Here is a 20,576-nt window from a genome sequence, read left to right as displayed (position 1 = left end):
ATGGTCAAAATGGTGGAAAGGAGTCTGAGGGTCTTATTCGTCAAAGGGTTCCAAAGGGTGTCATGTGGGGTATTAGGAGTCAAAATGGTCGAACGGGTCTAAAAGGTCTTTGTGGTCTAAATGGTCTTTGGGGGGTCTTTTGTGTCCTCGGGTTCTTTTGGATTATCAGGATCTGTTGGGTCCTTGGGGTCATTTGGGTCAGCAGGTCTTGTGGGTCTTTGGTGTCTTTTTGGTCCTCTGGGTCTTTGGGGTTTTTAAAGGTATGTTGGGTCTTCTGGGTCTTTAAGAGTCTTTTGAGTCCTCTGGGTCTTCAGGGTCTTTTGGGTCTTTAAGGTGCTTAAAGGGTCTTTAGGTTATATAGGGTCGACTGTAATTAATACACATACTAATGTTTTGTGCGGACAAACAGACAAACCAGGCAGCCGTTCCAGAAAATATGATTTTTGAGAAAGTTTTCATTTTCAATCCAATATGACCCCGAACCACGTGACCAATGACGTCATCAATTTAATTCTGCCAAGCTATGCTTGTGTATATCATGCTCAAGAAATTTAAAACTCCTTGGATCAAGCATTCTACTTGTCTAATTATGACGTCATAATGAGGCACTGATGATATCATCATGATTATATGTTGTTCACCATGGGGAGTACTTGACAATGAGGCATATTTCCTTTTTTCAATAAAGCGGTTTTGGAGATATAGAAGTGCAAAGTTTTTCAGGTGTTCCAAAATGGCGCCCGTACCACACGACCTATGACGTCATAAATACTCGATCATTTGATTAATCAATGAATCAAAAATACCCTTCACAGCCAAATCACTTGGTCACTGTCCCAATTAGTCCTGCAGGGAAGCAACGGGTAGGATCCGCCAGAAAATAATAATACGAGTTCCGTTACAATGAACTTCGATGCTTGAGGAGGCCATCTTCAAAACCTGCACTTATGCACTTACTAACGCACTCCCATCTTATGGTTGTTAGAAATGGCATTGCCATCATATTTCATCTTTTGAAATTCTGATCATAAAGCAAGGAAGCAGCACATACCATTTTAAAGTATTTGGTGTGACTCGGCCGGGGTTTGAACCACCGACCTCCCAGATTCACAATGGACTATTAAACCATTACGTCACTGAATCTGGGGTAATTGTGATGTTGTGATACTTTCCCTACTTCATTTACAAAGAACCACTTCTGACTCGTTTTGGAAAATTGGACAAAAACCTTCACTGTGTTGAAATTCTTTAAGCTTTAATGAACATTCACCGAAAAACTGCATGAGGTTTTCAAACATTGCACCATCATAAAATAAATGGCGACCAATTTAGTTTTGTTTTTTCATGGAACATGTCCTTCAAGGGACTGACAACTCAGTTGTGTGAGCTTTATCCATCATTTCTCTTGGGAAATCATTTACATTGTTCTGCTGAACTATGTGTCTGTAAATGGTGTTCCCAATTGCAGCTCTTCTTCGTGCACATCTGCTCAATTTTGCAGGATATCATGTGACCCGTGGCTGCTTGCAAACACCTAAAATGGTGCAGATTCTGTAAATTATTCTGGAAGAATGACAATAGCATGTCATGTGTCCACAAATGATTTCTTCTTCGAGTTCATCGCCTTCACACATTTACGAGGAGAGATTAAATGAAGCCATATTTAAATCGACAGCAGATGAGCAAATTCAAACACAATATTCATCTGTTTAATCAGTTTTATTTGCAGAAACAAGACATTCATGCAAGAGCATTACACAAAGAGTATAGGATGAGCAAGCAAATCAGAAGAAGAATGATAAAAGGTTAATTGACGTGCATAATATGAAGAATTTGTCAAAAGACTGCCCCATTATTTCACTGATGAACCCAACAGAATACCATCTCCCAATTATTCAATAAATCATTCATATAATTATGTTAAGCATAGCATTCGCACAGAGACAACATTAGCAGAAATGCTGAATGATCACACATTTGTTTCATGATAACAAACCAATTTCTTTTACATACCCGCCGCCAATTTCTTTTGCATACGCGCCGCCAATTTCTTTTGCATACCCGCCGCCAATTTCTTTTGCATACGCGCCACCAATTTCTTTTGCATACGCGCCGCCAATTTCTTTTGCATACCCGCCGCCAATTTCTTTTGCATACGCGCCACCAATTTCTTTTGCATACCCGCCGCCAATTTCTTTTGCATACGCGCCACCAATTTCTTTTGCATACGCGCCGCCAATTGAATGCCGTGGGGTGGTGGCTCCAGGTCCAATTCGATCGGGTAATGGTCCATGATACACAGGCCCTGTGGGAGTGTGAGCAAGAGGAATGCATTAGCAAGGTTACTGTCAACATGTCATCATAAACATTTCAAACCTCATCTTTTCCAAAGCAACCTGTTGACTTGTGAGATAACATCTATTGTTGAGAATTTTACACTCTTCTCTGAGTATTTCTCATCACAAACAAACATTGGTCATCTTATGTGTTTACGATGGACATTTATATCCGCCTGAAATTTTGGTCCAGGTTCATTGAACCCTCAGTTACAATGGGGAAAAAGTGTAATCTTAAAACAGAGATTTCCATTAACTGGGAGAACCCAAAAAATAGTTGTGTCCATGGAACACACACAACTGTATTAGTTGTAAACCTGATAATTCTAAATCAAGTAAAAATACAACATTTTCATCCTTTGAGGCCATGTAAAACCCGATTGGTGTACCTCTGCGGATTGTATGGAACGCCAGGTATAACCAAGTACAAAACTATGAACCGTCAATATCAAACTTCACGATGAATAATCGGTATGTTTTGAATCTCCCACCGGTGGCAGGTATACACTGCATCATACCTCCTCCTGACTGAGAGAGTAATTGATCAAAAAGTTGAAAGGTTTTGCCGATCCAGGTACAACAGCATTTTGTACTTGCGTTCCAAAAGCAACAAATCTGTAAGTTGGATAACACGTGAGTATTATGTCTCAGAAATGAAGGGGAAATGTGGGGGCAATAAACCCTTACACACAGAGGAGGGCAAAGAGGATGATGGGGACGGGAGTCAAAACGAGTTTGCGATATACCAGGAATAGCGACATGGTGTGTCCCGGAAATAACTGGTCACATGGGTCATGGGCACCATTTGGTATACATTGACTGCTCATTCAATGAAAACACGACAGCTGATCGTTATTTTTACATTAAAAAAAAGGAAAAACCTAGAGGGATGACATTGCACAAAACAACCAAACAAGGAAGGAATGACACCACAATACAACACCACAATGCTCTTATGGACGACCATATTTTGACATTTTGCTTTTGTTGTGGGATTGTGATGGAATACAGTTTCCCTTGTTTCCAATAAGTGATACTCATTTTGCCAACCTCAGAAGGATGACAGGCTGAGTCAACCCACCTGGTGTTATTGAATAGCATGACAGGGGTTTGAACTCAAGACCCTAAGATCTTCAGCCAGCCACCTGACCCGTAAAGCCAACACCAGGCCTGCGTATAACAGCTGAAGGTTTGTCATTGTTGCAGGAAAAGGAACCAAAAGGAAATAGGTTGAGACCAAGAGATAAAAAGGAAAGGGAGTAGGGGTAGGTCATGTTTAAAGATTCAGAAAGAGTGTGGACGGGAGAACTGCAATTTTGCCATTTTTGTGAATGTTGAAACTGAATATTCCCAAATAGTATCATCATAAAGTATTGTAGGTGCTCATACTATATAATGTCCCAATGCAATTGAGGAATAGCAAACAAACCGGTCATTTGCGTAGTTGATATCTGGTTTCACCATTGTGTCCATTTTGCCATCAATAAGCCATTGGAATTTGCCATAATTGTTTATTCTTGGCTCCTGTGTATCCAGATATTTTGCGATGGTGGAAAAGTCTCCAAGAAACATGACATTCTGTATATAGAAGAAATAGAAAAAGGTCACATTATCTCTTTGAATCCTCCATCACCAGAATTATATATTTAATTTCCATCCTTCTTTCCAGTTTAAGGATTGAGGGATGTCTGATCGTAGTTGTGAAAATTTATTTGAATCCAAGAAACTCCTTTCATGACAGCAATAATGGCGTTTGCTTGTTGGATCCTTAAAATAAGGAATGCATCCAAACACACGTACGTATTCAAGCCGAGTCTTTACAACATGGGTATTAAACTTTATGGAGCATGTCTCAAAGTTTTGTCAAAGATTAAAGGAACAATATTTGATTATGACCTCTTGAATTTATAGTTGTGATAAAAATATTTCAAGAGTCCGAGAGTATGTAGAATGGCTATTCAATTTGCAAGAGGACAGCTGCCCAAGTGATAAAAACGAGTTTTCTATTGTTCTTACCTTGTTGGGCCAATGCTCTTCAACTGCATCAAACATATCAAAAAGTTCATCAACTTCTTTTTCCACGTTTGTAGTTGTCAAAACAGGGACAAGAATGCAATCACTGATACCTGAGAAAACCAAAATTTATTGTAGTTTCTAATTGAGAAACTCAATTCAGTAACAGACATGCACAAAAGGTACCACCAGGTGTATCTCCAATAGAAACAATATATTTCCAAAGCTTTCAGAATAATTGGGATCTCCTGCGATGAAGCTAACTCCAAGGGCCTTTCACTCACTCACCGGAGGCAGGTTTGTGGTCTTTCTGTCTTTTACCGACTCCTCTCCGGCCTTGCTCCCCCAGCTCTCTCTGTGCTCTGTCCCCCTAATATTCCTACAGGTCGCACAAGATCTGCCAGCAACACTTTTGGTTAAACTGCCAAAATCTAGGCTCTCTGCTCACCTTCACTCTTTCATTCCCCTTTTCTCCCACCTCTGGAAAAAACTCCCCCACTCCCTTCAATCCCACTCCTCCCTCCAGGTCTTTAAAACAGCTGTTCACCACCATCTCTTATCTTCCCCCATCCAAAACCTTGATCTTTTCTACCCCCGCTAATTCACCCCAGATACACTTTTTTTGAAATTCCAAGTTCTTTCCTGGAAGTCTTTGCAGTGTTGATATGTTTTATACATCTCCCACCTCCCCCCAAGCGCTCACCCTCCCACATTTCTCTCGATGTCCTTGGTCTCAAATGTTGTGTTTGTGTCCTTTCCCCTCTCTCCCCATATTGTGTTCCGCTCCCCTTATTTTGTGTTTTATGTGTTGGTTGACTTTTTGTGTGATTAATGTTAGCTCTTTCAGGAGCCTCGATCTTGTGTACAAAAAAAAAAGAAAAAAAAAAAGTTCCTCAATGTCAGACATGAGATCTTTGCCATCTCTTTGGATAAATATTGTGCTTTCGACACAGTCTGGCATCCCACCTTGCTCTCCAAAATTTCTGCCCATGGAATCCAAGGCCAACACCACATATGTCTTCCTGACTACTTCTGCTCTCATAGTCAATGTGCATCCATTCATCTCCTCTTTCTGTCAAGACTAGAGTGCACCAAGGCAGTTTTTGGCCCAGTCATATTCCTGATATTCAGAAATGATCTCGCTGACTCTCTGAAAAGTCCTCTTCAGCTATTTGCTGATGACTCCTCCCTCTGCCATGACATCCTCCATCCTTCAGACAGATAGCCAGACGTGCTCTCTTCAGACCTTGAAAATAATCACAAGATTGTCAAACACATGGAACATGTCTATCAATGCTGAGAAATCTCTCTCACGATCTCTCTGAAAGGACCATGTGGCATGTGGCAAACCCTCCTATCTACAACACCTCTTGAGGAAGTGCAGTCATTCAAACTCCTGGGTCTCACTTTGAGGCATGATCTTTCTCGGAAAATTACCTTTCAAAGTTGGTCTCCAAAGCCAGCCACCGAATGGACATCCTCCATCATACAAAGTCTTTCCTGCCTCTATCTTAGCCTTCAGCCCTGCTGTTGGTATTCCCCTTCTCTCCACTGTTTCTTTTGGCCTGTTGTTGCCTGACCATATTAGTACTCGCTCTTCCACGAACCTCGACGATGTATACAAAAAAAGAGTTCAGGTAATTCCCATTACTAATCTAGACTGCCTAAACCTGAAGTAAATGCAGAACTCCCTGATTGGAAGAATGATTGTTGTGTCATCTTTTTAGAACTCTGATGGTGCAAGATAAACCAAAAACAAGAATGTTTATTTATTTTCTGACACACTGGCGAATGTCTCCACCCAACAGAATGATGATGTCTGTCAGGCATAACCTTATCACCTCCACCACAGAAGGTGGATAGAGGTTACGTTTTCATCCCTGTCTGTTTGCTTTTGTCTATTTGTGAATGGGATATCTCATAAAGTTGTGGACGGATTCAGACAAAATTGTCTTTCGATTCGATTTTGGTGAAGTTCCGGATCCACATCTGGATCCGATCACTTAACCATTGAGAGATCGGGGGAAAGAACCGATATATAGCATGATATTTCATGAAGTTGTGGATGCATTATGACAAAACTACAGGGATGAGTTGGGAAGGCGACAAGAACAAGCTAATTCGATTTTGGCTCCGGTCCGAATCCGGATCTGGCCCATCAGTGGGATACAAAACGTAAACTGTTCAGCCTGGCAGAGGTTTGCGCTCCACCAAGTGTCGTTCTAGTTTTGTTCATCAATTCATCCTGACATGAGATGCAAAGGAGAGTTCAAAGTTGATACACGCATTCAACAAAACGTTCTCCTCCCCTAATATCCTTGGGTTGTAATGGAAAATAATTACTTTATATTTAATTTAATCCATATTTTTGGACACAAAATCCGGGCTGAGGGAAAGGGGAATATTGGGGACATTCATGAGGATACAAGTGCTCTCGACTTTTGTAGTATTCAGATCTTCATGAACTCTGATAGAGATGCTTTTTATGAAAAAACATTGGTCAATATTTAATTCCTCAAAATTTATGCTTCCACCTATGGAACCTTGTCTCAGGATGGAATATTTCAATTTGTCATTCGGCTTTTCGAAAATTACGATGTTTTATCTTGCTTCCACATACACATTTAAATACCTTTCCATGGAATTTAAAAAAAAACCCTTTTCCTGCCGTGGAGTGCGTAAGGCTCCCGAAGCAGTTTCATTTGGAATGTTACAATCTTGGATGGGTCACCATTCTGATGCAGCATGCCCAACTAGGTGTGCAGGAATTTGGAACTTATTCAGGTAAATAATGCTGGCAGATGAGAGGCCCAGTTTAACATCCATCTGAAGGACGGAACACACATTGATGAATCACCCTGTCTATGAAACCCCAGGATTACCGTTTATAACTTGGTCAGCTTCGAACCCAGGCGAGATAGCTTAGAGGTGAGTGTGCGTATGTCTTAGCGATATTGTTAGGCCATTTTATACTCCAAGTACAAAACATCAATAGAATACAAAAGGAATCCTTTCTCCACAAAATAATAGTCAAAATCATCTGATCAAACACATCTCAGAACTATTGCTGGAATATGTGAATGATCCCACAGTCACTGGGTGAATATTTAGGAAGCAATCATCAGTACTCTGACCAGATTCCAAATATTCCTGCCTAACCAGACAAGAGGCTCTCATTGGTCACCATTTATTGGGGGCTCTTGATGCACTCAGCACACAAAGAACCAAAACCCTCCGGCAATAAGACATGTGTGATATTTCAGCGCTTTATATTCAAAGCTACGTCTGAGTATCGTCAGCTATGAAAATATATTTTGACAACCTGAAGCGCTCCTTAATTTCAAAATTATATTTGTTCAGAGTAGCAAATATTGTTTTGTACCAATAACAGAGCATTATGTAAAGTAGAGCGAAAGTTTTTCATACTGACCGGTGTTCTGGGCCTGAAACCTGATGAAGAATCTCCTTGTATCAAAGATTTCATAATCTTTCATTCGCTGACTTCTTGTTGAAGCAATGTATTTGACCTCTCCCAAGTCTGACCTGCAAACATAAAAACACCATGAGAGGCCATTGTTCCCCGCAGAGCAGGGGTTGACCTTTTTCGGGCACCTTGGTACCCTTTTTGAAGCAATGTTTTATGGCCGGATGCCCTTCCCACCACCAACCCTGTGAGTCGCCTCTTGCGACACACAGGGAATTACCAGTGAACTGGTACTCAATTTGCCGACCTCGGAAGGATGACAGGCTGAGTCAACCCCGCTGGTGTTAATTCAGCGATCGATCGCGATGCAAACCCAGGATCCGAGGATCCCAAGCCGACACCCTAACCGCTAAGCCAACACCAGGCTAACCTGCAAACATAGAAAACGAGTCATTAAACTTAGATTGACTCATGTACCTGATGTAATACAAACGTCCTGCTCACATTTCTTACATGAAGGGTTTTCAGCTTATTTAATGTTTGGGTTTACCCCATGACACCAGGATTGCAAAAGCAAAGACCCCTTTCAGGGACTGGTCCCTCTCAGGAAATGAATACTTCTTTCAGACATGAAAGTTCTTTGTTGCTGACAAATGCGCGCAATTTCAAAGGATTATTTTTTCTACTTGGTCGCAGAATCCTGGAGAAGTTGCACAACAAATCACACACACACACACACACACACACACACACACACACACACACACACACACACACACACACACACACACACACACACACTAAGCAACCACTTGTTCCATGATTTTCAGTCATCTCACTGTTCTTCATATCCGTTGAATTTTTCGTTGTGGTCACATGGAAACTGTTGGGCCGTACTTCCCTGGGTCATACTTCCAGCACTAACTAGATTATACTTAAATTGGTTCAATGTAGATTGTTTCACTCTTGGCCATTTATCTCATGGTGTTGTTCCACTTCATAAATGTTCTTTGACTGAATGTTTTTCTTCATCTCCTTCCGAAAATTCCCCCTTGAATCTCGTGAACCATTTTACTCATGTGCATTTGTCTGGTGGTCTGCTGAAGAAAATGTCCTCAGGGATGTTATCAAATTGGTTTATTAGTCTGAAGACTTGCAACCAACCTATCGGCTCTCTTCTTCCTCTTCTTTAAAATTGGGATAATTTTGGGTTTTTCATCATTTTGATGTATGCAATCCTTCACTTCATTGATAAGTTTTTTTCATGATACTTTGCATCTTTTCCAGTGTTTCCTCATCTTTATTTAGGAGGGGATTCCAGACTGGTAAACAATATTCCAACTTGGGTGTTACCATGGCGACTTGTAAAGAAGGTCAAATGTTCTTTTGTCCACATATTTCAATTACCCTCATTATTTCTTTTTCTTTTTTGTCTACGAGATCGAGGCAAGTGTAACAGCTAACACTCATCACAAAAAAAAAAAAACGGACACATAAAACATAAAATAGAAGGGAGCGGGAGACAAGATGGGGAGAGAGAAGGAAGCACACAAGTACAACAGTAGAGAACAGGGACATCGGGAGATCTGTAGGAGGGAGAGGGCTTGAGGGGAGGAGGCATGGGAAGTAGGGGAGGAGGCATGGGAAGTGGGGGAGGGTGTGAGAGGGGTATAAGACACATGGACACTGAGTGGACTTCCAGGAAAGAAGTCGGTATTTCAAAAAAGTGGATCTGGGGTGAATGAAGAGAGTGGGGGAGTTTGTTCCAGAGGTGGGAGAAAAGAAGAGTGAAGGTGAGCAAAGGGTCTTGATTTTGGCAGTTTCACCAAAAGAGGGTTGCTGGCAGATCTTGTGCTACATGTAGGAATATTTGGGGGACAGAGCACAGACAGAGCTGTGGGAGATAGGCCGGAGAGGAGTCGGTAGAAGACAGAAAGACCACCGACCAGCCTGCGGTGAGTGAGTGAGAGGCCCTTGGAGTTAGCTTCATTGCGGGAGATTCCAATGATTCTGAAAGCTTTGGTTTCAACAGCGTGAAGCCGAGCTAGGTGTGAGGCAGGATCACCAGCCCATAGGGGAGAACAGTATTCCATTGAGATGCGGATGAAAGCCTTGTATATGGTGAGGAGCTCAGGTGTGCCGAGGAAGGACTCCGCACGATGGAGGATGCCCAATCGGCGACTGGCTTTGGAGGCCAGCTTGGAAATGTGGTTTTCCCAGGAAAGGTCATGGCAGATATTGAGACCCAAAAGCTTGAGTGGCAGAACGTCTTGTCGAGGATTGTTGAGAAAGTATATGGGAGGGTTGTCCAGTCGGTCTTTTCGTAGAGACATAGTGAGATTGTGTGAGATTTGTCAGGATTGAAAGACATGTTCCACTTGTTTGCCCAGTCTGTGATTTTGTCCAGGTCAGCAGAGAGTTAGGAGGCTGCAGACTGCCGATCTGAGGGATGAGGTATGGAGCGGCAGAGAGTGGAGTCATCAGCAAACAGATCGAGAGGATTTTCCAGAGAGTCGGAGAGATCATTGATGAAGACCAGAAAAAGCACAGGGCCCAGAACACTGCCTTGGGGAACTCCCACCTGAACAGGAAGAGGAGATGAGAGAAATCCATTCAGGGCCACACGTTGAAGGAGAAAGGGTTGAATGAGTATGGTGGAAACTAGAATTGGAAGGCGAGTATCGGCTGGAGATGGAAGGAAAAGGTGGAAGAAAATAAGATAAAGGAGGCGGGGCGAGACAACAGCACACATGCTGAAATCTGCTGCATGTATGCTGTTGTCTGCTGCAATCCCTCTCTCAAATAATTTTCATGAAGACCTCATTTCTGCCATAGTTTTGTTCTTGCTTGTTTACAGCTTTCCCAGTTTCGTGCTGACTTGATATTTTGGTGCTTGTTCCAAACTTTGTGTTTTCCTCCAATCGTATCCTTCGCAAAATTAGGGCATCCAGCCAAGATGATTGTTTCCTTTATGCTGGGACTTCGGTAAACGTCTCTCTAATGTCTGGCTGCTTCTGTCTTTGAACAGGTTCCAGGCGTCCTCCGTGCTCATATTTGAGTTCTTCCTCCCAATTAACATTACTGATGCATTTTATCAAAGTCACATGACCTACCTTGCAGTAATGCACGTGATAACACCAGACTTGACTTCAAACAAACACAGCCACTGAGCTTGGGGCACATGACGAACTTCCCAGCAGCACTATGTTTACTTGCGACGCCATCTTTGTGTTTCTTTCTATTCACACCCGGATAACATTGAGATTTCCTCCTTCCCATGGATGCCAATATATGGTGCTTATCATTGATGTATTCTTCAAATGTTGAGCATTAAGCAAGGAAGTCGTACTCACCATTTATAAAATCATTGCTATGACTCGCTGAAGTGCAGAATCACACCGCTGACCTCCCATACTCACACCAGATGCTCTCACCATACTTATTGGGGTCTGCTTTAGTATTTTAAAATTACTGGTATTTTATAAATTTGTGTAAGATGATGGTTGTAACAGGAAACAAAAATTAAAATCAAAGCCATATTGTGCATCAAAAATGTACACATTCCAATTGAGATTTAAATTTGATACTTCCGCCACTGAAGGTGGATATAGGTTTTGTTTTCACACCTGTCTGTCTGTCTTTTTGTCTGTCTGTCTGTCTGTGAACAGGATATCTTAAAAAGTTGTGGATGGATTTGGACGAAATTTGGTGGACAGGTTTGGGATGTGACAGCCCAAGTGATTAGATTTTGGTGAAAATCCTTATCCGGATGCGAGAGTTAAAAAAAAATTTTAAAAGTTATTCTTCACCATTAAGAGATGGGGTCAAAAACGATATAAAGCAGGATATCTCAAAGAGTTGTGGTCTGATTGTGGCAAAACATGGTGTACGAGTTGGTTTGGTGACAAGAACAAACAATTTGATTTTGGTTCTGGTCCGAATCCAGATCCGGTGGGTCACAGAACGTAAAGTTTTTAGCCTGGCAGAGGTATGTGCTCTGCAGACGTTCGAGTTTCATTCTATATTTTCTTCCTATTTTGCAGCTTTATCCTTTCTCTTCATCACAAATCGACAATTCATTAAATTGTACATCTTTGGTAAGTGCGTGCAGTGAAAAAAGGAAAGGATGTGATGAGAATTGAGTCAGGAAGAATGTCGGTAAGACACGATCGTGGAAAGACACGAATGTTCTCCCTCTTTAATGCCTTAATCCTCCCTTACCTGAACCATTGTAACCTTGCCTGGACGCGCTCTAGTTTCAATCAGCCACACTCACTCTCAGTTATTTAAAAGAGTGCTGCAAGGATCTGCACCCTCTCTCATCCACGTGACCACACTGCACCTTCTTTTTTTCTTTTTTTACCAAACTTAACACATTGACACTTTTTGACATTTAATAAATTACATACAGCGATATTTATGTTCAAGCATATCAACAAACTTCTCCACAAGACTTTCCATGATATTTTACAGCAGGTCATGATATCCACACTCATTTCACGAGATCACAAGATGACTTATTTCTCCCTTTTCTCGCACATCATACTCTATTGATACACGACGTTATTTTCGGCCACGTCTTGGGAATAGAACTGATGGAGCAGTGAAGGCAAAGTCGTCTGTGTGCCGGTTTAAGTCTTCATATAAACAAAATTTGATCTCGTGTTGTTGAAAGTTTCCTTTCCACATGTTCATTTGTTGTTCACTCTTGTAAATCTCTGCCTTAGGCTGGTTAAAATTTTTTTCCTGTTTATCATCACTTTTTTTCAAAAACGTGGGTAGGGAGTGAGGGTTTGTTTTTTTTTTCAGAGTGAAATTTTAATGGATTATTTAACGCACAATATGTTTTTTTCTTAAATATACTTGATCGGACATACATGATGAATCATGTTATGATTTCTGAACTAGTAAACCTTCGTATGTACGCACTGATATGATTCAAATAAAGAAAATAAAGAAACCTATGTCACATTGAGTTCTGTTTACTTTTCATATTTGCTGATACATATAACAATGGTAGACCAAAACTTCGGCTTTTAAGAATAATGTCCGGTTGCCATACATGTATCTATCAGCAGCTTTTGCCATAGCACTCAAGGATGTTTGACTAGAATTCCTCGCCACGAAATATCACTTCATGGTACCGGTACATGCATATTGAGCAGTTTGGCAGACATGGAAGAGGACATTAACCACATCAAAAGGATGTCTGGTTCGCATTTATACATCTATCTATCAGCAGTTACAGGGAACGGATTTTACTGACTTCGTGAGCAGGAAAAAAAAGAAAAAGATTTTTTTAGAGGCGGACGACTTTTACGGGGCGGGTGGCGATGATAAACAGGATTTTTTTTTTAACCAGCCTTATTGCTATTTCATTCTTTTTATCTGTTTATTCTTGTTATTGTTATTTACAATATTCTTGAATGTTTTTTCCTTCATTTTTCACCATTCGGTAGATTTAATCCAATTTATCGTTTGTTATTTATATTGTCAGTACATAAGCCTATCAACACAAGCCTTGGCTTCTGATGATGCCTCCATATTTGCTTCTCAAACTCAAACTCCATATCCATCGGTTTTCTACTTATGGGTGAAGCATTCCGAGGGCTGCACCAGCCTACCGTAATGACTGCCTCGGGTGGACCCACAAATTTCCTGGCAGGACCTACGCGGTAAAACTCACCACACCTAAAATGAATACGATCGCAAACAAGTTGTGCACGCAACTCGAGATCGAATGTTTATGAAACAGAAATAATTGTACTCCAAAATAACTTGAAGGGCAGCATTCTTCCTACCCTGAAACTTCTCTTTATGTTGTCTTGATTGTATCCTTCTGAGTTCATCAAGTTCCGGATGTATTGCTTCCATATATTTTTGTTTGACTGTCGTTATATTGGCAACTATGGAAATAAATGTTTCTTTCAATTGAATTGAGATGGTGGGAATGGAGTTGTAAGTCAAAAATCCTAGTTTTTGCAGATATAATGTGTAGAAAGCCACTAAATAAGGTTTTTTGATCCACTATTCATGTCTCATTCTCAAATAATCTTGGTACAACAAACGTCACCTCTCGATGTGTATAGCAGTGAATACAATTAATGTCACATCGTTGTATTTAATGATCCTCATCAGCATGATGAGATGACGTACCGATAGATGATCACATGCCAAAACTTCTGGGATTTCACCGTGAAGATGTCACTCTCGACGTGAGCGAAGGTCTTTCCACTGTATTTGCTGTGGGAGATGCTTCAATTAATAACTAACAGTAAAACCTGAGTCTTTGTAAGTTTGATTTCAATGCCTTGTAAATGTTCTTTCAAAGATTCCAGGCACTTTTATGAATACTCCTTTCAAAGGACCAGGTAAAGTTAAATGTAATAAAAAAGGTACTAGTCACGTAAAGATATGCAATGAAAAACAGGCAATCTGCAAAGTAATTGTAAAATGTGATGAAATAAAGATCCGATCACGAAGCATGCTCTACACCGAGCGTCGGTACTGCCGAAGCAGTTTATATGGCTCGAGTTACAATCCTGGACAGGTGGCTACTCCGACATAAGAAGTCAGGAGAGATATTTGTAATTTGACCAAAGTGCTGGAGATCGCTCGTCAACCCTTCGCTGACACTGTGGGATCTTTAATGTCCAAAAACTAATGCCGGCAGATGAGATGTCCTGTTCAACGTCCACCCAAGGCATTGCACACACACACACTGCATGTGAAACACCGAGATGACAGTTTATAGCTGTGCTGAGATTCAAACCGAGACGAGACATATTCGAGGTGAGTGTGTGTCGCTCTGGGTCTGGGCCATCCTGCCAGCCCATGACATAATGGAGTAAGTAAATAAAATAGATTAATAAATTTAAACTGAATTATCCATTAGTTTAACATGATGAAACATAACAAGATATTTAGTCTCCAGATCTGTCTCAAAACATGCTGCAGAAACCAAAGCTTTCATAATCATTGGAATCTCCGGCGATGAAGCTGACTCTCAGGGGCCTTTGACTCGCTCACCGCAGGCAGGTTGGTGGTCTCTCTGTCTGCTGTCGACTCCTTTCTGGACGAGCTCCCCCAGCTCTGTCTGTGCTCTGTCTGCCAAATTAAATATTCCTTCAGGTCGCACAACATCTGCCAGCAACCCTCTTCTCGTGAAACTGCCACCATCAAGACTCTCTGCTCACCTTCACGCTTTCATTCTTCTTTTCTTCCGCCTCTGGAACAAACTGCCTCACTCTCTTCAATCCCACTCGTCCCTCCAGGTCTTTAAAACAGCTGTTCACCACCATCTCTTATCTTCCCCCATCCCAAACCTTGATCTTTTCTTCCCCCGTTAATTCACCGCAGATCCACTTTTCTAAAATACCAACCTCTTTCCTGGAAGTCCAAGCAGTGTCCATTAGTTTTATTCTCCCCCCCTCCCCCCACACTCCCCCGCCTTTCCCGTGCCCCTTCCCCCTTTCCCGTGCCCCTCCCCCAAGCCCTCTCCCTCCCACAGATCTCCTGATGTCCCTGTTCTCTGCTGTTGTACTTGTGTGCTTCCCTCTCTCTCCCCCCATCTTGTCTCCCGGTCCCTTTATTGTGTTTTTTTGTGATTAATGTTGGCTCTTACACGAGCCTTGATCTCATATGCAGAAAAAATAATAATAATAATAAGTGGTTCATTCTGTGAATTATATTAATTCCCCTTTCCCTCTTGTTTATCGACACGTGCAAAGTTCACACAAGTTCTTGTTCATGCTCATATAGCTCATATAGACAGGGTCAGCAAAAACATCGATTTTGTAAAATCAGTTATTGGTGAAGTTGCCAAACCTGTTTAGGTTGTAGACAAACATATTTTGTACGTTATCTATTTTTTTATCCTCTGGATAAAACCTTGGAGAAAAGACGCTGATGTCACAGCGTGAAACCATCTGAAGAGAACAAGCAAGAATATGCTGATGATGAGCTGCAGTTGAAAAGACAAAGTAAGCACAAGGATTGATGCAGGTCCATGTTTAGACTCAATTAACCTGAATTCATTCAAAACAATGGATAAAGTAAATTTCACAATCAACAACTACTGAATGCATTTTCTATACTACAGGTGTATGATTCATTTCCACATTTGTGAAGATTGTGCATAAAAATTCCCAAGTCTACGGTTTGAGTGTGGATTCCAAAAATGCAAGAATTCATTTTGTATGGTTACAAAAAGCAAAACAATTATAGGACATAAATATTTGTTTTCCTGTTTTTTGCGAGTTTGTTTGTGCGTTTGTACGTTACTCTTTCACAGTCGATCCGTACCACCAAGAGACCACAAGTTTTGGGTGTATGTACTTCAGAATCTGGCTTTACGCTACCACGCATTGTCCTCGACGTCCGTTTTGCTGTCTCTGTCTCTCAGGAAAAGGTAACAACCATGAGTCCAATAAAACCAAAGCTTTGCAATGTCCGACACGTTCTGAAACCAACGTCGGGAAAAGCTCACCAGCTGGGTACCCCACCCCTCCCTGCATCGGGTAGCGCCGGGTAGCCCCTTGTATAGTATTAAACATTAACAAATGAAACGATGTTATACTCTTCAAAGCAATCATTGACCATATTGACCTGTTATAAGGTGTTTTACCACATTGAAAGTTTCTCTTACTGTCTGTACAGTCATGGAGCAACTCTTCAGAAGTTGTCTTTCCTCCTTCAGAGGGATCAGAGCACCCTCTTGAGGTGACACACATTTAGTAAATCGTGATGTTACACTCGTTAAAATCGCATGAAGAGACACTCCTTCAAATTATTTTACATTCGAAACCATTAAGATAAATGTACAGCCTTATAATGTCATTAATTTGACTAAAATGTGCGAATAATGATAGAACTTGACCACGTGACAAATCCAAATCCGTCCACAAATAAAGACAGTTTTAATGGAACTGTCTTTATTTTTGCAACGAAGACACAACAATTACTTTCCTCGTCCCTTTCATCATCTTCACTTTTGAAACCTCCATCCAAAGCCCTTATCATCAGATAGGTTTTTACTTACATCGAGCAGGGTCGTTACAGCGTCAGGACAGCTCGTTGTATTTCTTTTGCGATTCAGCCCACTAAATGAACAAACTTTCAAGGCATGGTTGATGTCAAAACAGCAAGCGAGGATGAAAAAGAACAAGAACAAAGACTTATCCATCTTTTTCTGGCTGGCAAAAACAGTCTCCAAACTGTAGAAACTGTGGACTCAAAGGTTTACACAAATAGTGAGGTCTAACCTGGTCTTTATATAGCACCTCTCAACACTTTTTGTCCTCTCGACACTTTTTGTGCTCTTAACACTTTTTGTCCTCTCAACACTTTTATTGTCTGAGGTGTGGCTTTACTGATGAAAGATGCTGATACCTGCTTTCTTGCAGGGAGTACATTGTGAACGAGAACAGCACGGGCAGAGCACAAACATCCGCCAGCCTGTACAGTTTGTTTTGTATCCCACTGATGGGCCTGATCCGGATTCTGATCGTCACCAAAATTGAATCGGCTTGTTGTTGTCATCTAACCATCTCGTCCACCAAGTTTCGCCTAAATCCGTCCACAACATTTTGAGATATCTTGTTCACAGGCAGACAGACAAACAAACAGGGGTGAAAACATAACCTCCATCCACCTTTGGTGGCCGAGGTAAAAAAAATAACAGTCTTTTAAACAGTGCTCCTTTCATGCAAAAACAAAATTACACCTTAAACATTTATTTTACAACACGTTTTGTTCCTTCCTAAATCAAGAAGGAAGCATTTTTTTCCGGTTGAACAAGCACACACTTGTTGCACTAAGGAAAGGGCATTTTTCTTCAAGGGACATTCTCTACTGTTATGTATTACCTCCCCAAACCCATCCCCAAAAGGTTACGGTGCACCTCAGAGTCTGGAGTGGGAACACGGCAGAAAGATTTATTATTTTGCGTTTTCTAATAAACCTTGGTAAAACCACACCAATGTAATTGTAGAACAAAACAAGTCATTGCATGAAGAACTCTCACATACACAATAATAACACTATTAAAGAAACTACAATGAAAATGTCACTTGCATCAAATTAACAATACCTATGATGGTACCATCATTCCCCAATGCTCTCGAAGCAATGAACTCACGATACGCCAACTGTGAGTCGATACGCCAACCAGGCAAGTATTGGCACGACTGGATGAGGAGTTACGAGGTGAGAGGTCGATTTGGGAATTGAGCCGATAGGTAAACCAACGGCCATCAACATGATGAGGTCGATATGGAAATCCCAATGGCAAAACAAGATGCACCAAGCGGACAGCCTCTTCTTCTTCGAGGCCGAAATGGCGGAAAGGCGTGTAATGGAGGAGCTTGATTTCTCCAACGATGACTCACACTTGACAGGGGTGATAGAGTAACAGTAAGTTCTCCGAGTGAGATGCCAGGCTCCAGTTGTTGTTGCTGGTCTTCAGACAGAGATGGGAGCAGTTCAAACATCCCGTTTCTGTTTTCCTGGCTCACCGTTCTCAAGGCAAACAGCTTTGAATAAAAGTTTCGTAATTCATTCTTGATGTCACTTTGAGAAGACAGAAGCGCACCGGCAGAAGAGCGCAAAGCGTGAATTTGTTGAGGGATCTTGGCTGTCTTTTCCAAATTGAAAAATGTGTTTGTTTGGTTTTTCAAGTTGGATATTGTGCATTCGCAGTCGGACGAAAGCACCAGTTGCACGCTCTTTCACCATTTCAGCCAGTAGTGTTCTTTTCTCTGACAACTGCTGGACATTTTCGTTGGACATTCCAGATTTCTGCTCACAATAAAGTATATCGTTTTTTAAGGCAGATATCACACCAAGTGTGTTACATGTATTATAACGGCAGTATTGCTGGCAAAAACACTTAATTTGGGATTTTGTGTAATCCCACCATTGCCTAAAATTTGGGTAGGAAAACTTTTGCATTTCACATTCCTTCCATACCATTCTGAATGCTTCTTTGAAGTGCTCACATTGTAAAAGTTTGACATTGAAAGTCCAATATGCACTTCTACAAACGTGATGAGGTAAGCCACATACAACAACGACCATGTGATGATCAGAAAAACCAGATGGCCTTATATAAGAATTCTTGACAAGATTTACCTTATCATGGTTAACATAAATTCTATCCAAACGAGCCATTGTCAAAAGATTTCTTGTGGCACAAACCCACGTGTACTGCCGGATGTTAGGGTTCTGTACCTGCCACAAATCCACAAGTTGAAATTTTTTTATGAGCTGTGCCAAAGGCCTTGCACTCGGTGGATGAGGCTCAGGAGTATTTCTATCAAGTTGTGGGTTGAGGGTACAGTTGTAGTCTCCCCCCAGACAAACCAACATGGACAGGTCAATAGTGCTTAAAAAACCCGCTAACTTGTGAAGAAAAGCACTTCTTGCAGAGTTAGCACTAGGGCAGTATACATTAGTCGTGCAAATCTTTTGATTACCACTGACAAACTCCACAGATAGTAAATGGCCCTTGCAAATTTCCCTACATCTGATCTCCAACGGCTGGAGTCTGGGATGTAACACGACTGCCACACCAGCCTTGGCATCAACGAAAGCACTGGAGAAAAAGTGACAACCTTTAAAGATTTTACGCCACTCAACCTCAGAAGACTGATTTGCATGCATCTCTTGTAACATCAGCACATCATTTTTTTCATTCTGAAAAATTTGAAACACCTGGAGACGACGTACACAACTGCGACCACCGTTGACGTTTAAGGATGCTACTTTTATCTCCATTCTGTTAACTATTCATGAAGTTCCTTACCCGCTCGAGTTACACATTTTCTTAGCCTCCGGAATTGAGGTTCTGACATGTTAACCTGATAGGGTTCACGAGTCATGTTCTTTGCAGTCAAAGTAAAATCATCCAGATTCGGAAAGTAGTCTTTGATTTTTACATGTCTTTTCCTCAACGTTTCATCAAGGAACTTAATAACATTTTCTTGAGAAACCATGGTGACTAGCCGAAACCCGTGGAACATCCACGGAAGGGAGGATGTGGTGTATGGATAGAGTGTACCATTATGGATGGCATAGGGGATTTGCTTGTCCGAGTAAGATTTAGGAAGAAAGTTCAATTTTCACTTGTGCAAAAATGCTACTCACAATTACATCGCCTGTGCGTCGGCCTGTGATTGAGCCAGAGAGTTGGCCTGTGAGTCAACTTCCTTTCCAATGTCTGCAAGAGTTGAAATACTGATTGTGAATGTGTAAAATTATATGAAAGAAGAACATGCATATCAATGGACGATGCCATCGAAAAGGAGAGCAGCTGTCAATAGAAAAGGATGTCTGACTTATCAATTTGACATTATTGCACAGGAAATGACAAACAAAGAAACAGTTCATTTCCATCGGGTAATATTACGATGAGAGATCAGCCGATACCTTTATTATGTCCATCAGCATCCATGGCACTTAGAAAAAAAAAACGTGGCATCAGCCAGCCGCAGCCAACTATCACGTACCGTCTCGAAGTCAATGCCATCCTTTTATCTCTTCGTATACAACTCACTGATCGCAACGTCACTCCATTTAACTTTATTAAAATGACGATAAAGACATGAAACCCGTGGAACATCCACGGAAGGGATATCGTTCGTCTGTTTTCAGCTCGTTATCTTTAAGCTTCCTTACGTCTCGCCACCTGCTACACCTCTCTGAGTTACGAGGATTTATGCAGCGCACCCCGAGTATCGCATCACTCCATTTAACTTTATTAAAATGACGATAAAGACGTTTCCTTATATATCCTAATTTAAAAT

The 20,576-nt window shown here is 41.3% G+C and overlaps 1 long non-coding RNA gene across 1 annotated transcript; it reads right to left on the bottom strand.

Moving 5' to 3' along the window:
• Positions 1 to 2,279: 2,279 nt before the first annotated feature.
• Positions 2,280 to 3,800, bottom strand: LOC144890934 (uncharacterized). Its single transcript, XR_013622592.1, has 3 exons — positions 3,766 to 3,800; positions 2,855 to 2,951; positions 2,280 to 2,305 (listed from the first exon to the last, which is right to left on the bottom strand). It is a non-coding gene; the product is annotated as an uncharacterized LOC144890934 (long non-coding RNA).
• Positions 3,801 to 20,576: the final 16,776 nt, after the last annotated feature.

The sequence above is a fragment of the Myxine glutinosa genome, chromosome 2, assembly GCF_964187855.1.
Source record: "Myxine glutinosa chromosome 2, kmMyxGlut1.1, whole genome shotgun sequence".
In the NCBI taxonomy this organism is placed as follows: domain Eukaryota; kingdom Metazoa; phylum Chordata; class Myxini; order Myxiniformes; family Myxinidae; genus Myxine; species Myxine glutinosa.
Note: the sequence above shows the minus strand (reverse complement) of the source record. Positions and strands in the feature narration are given on the sequence as shown.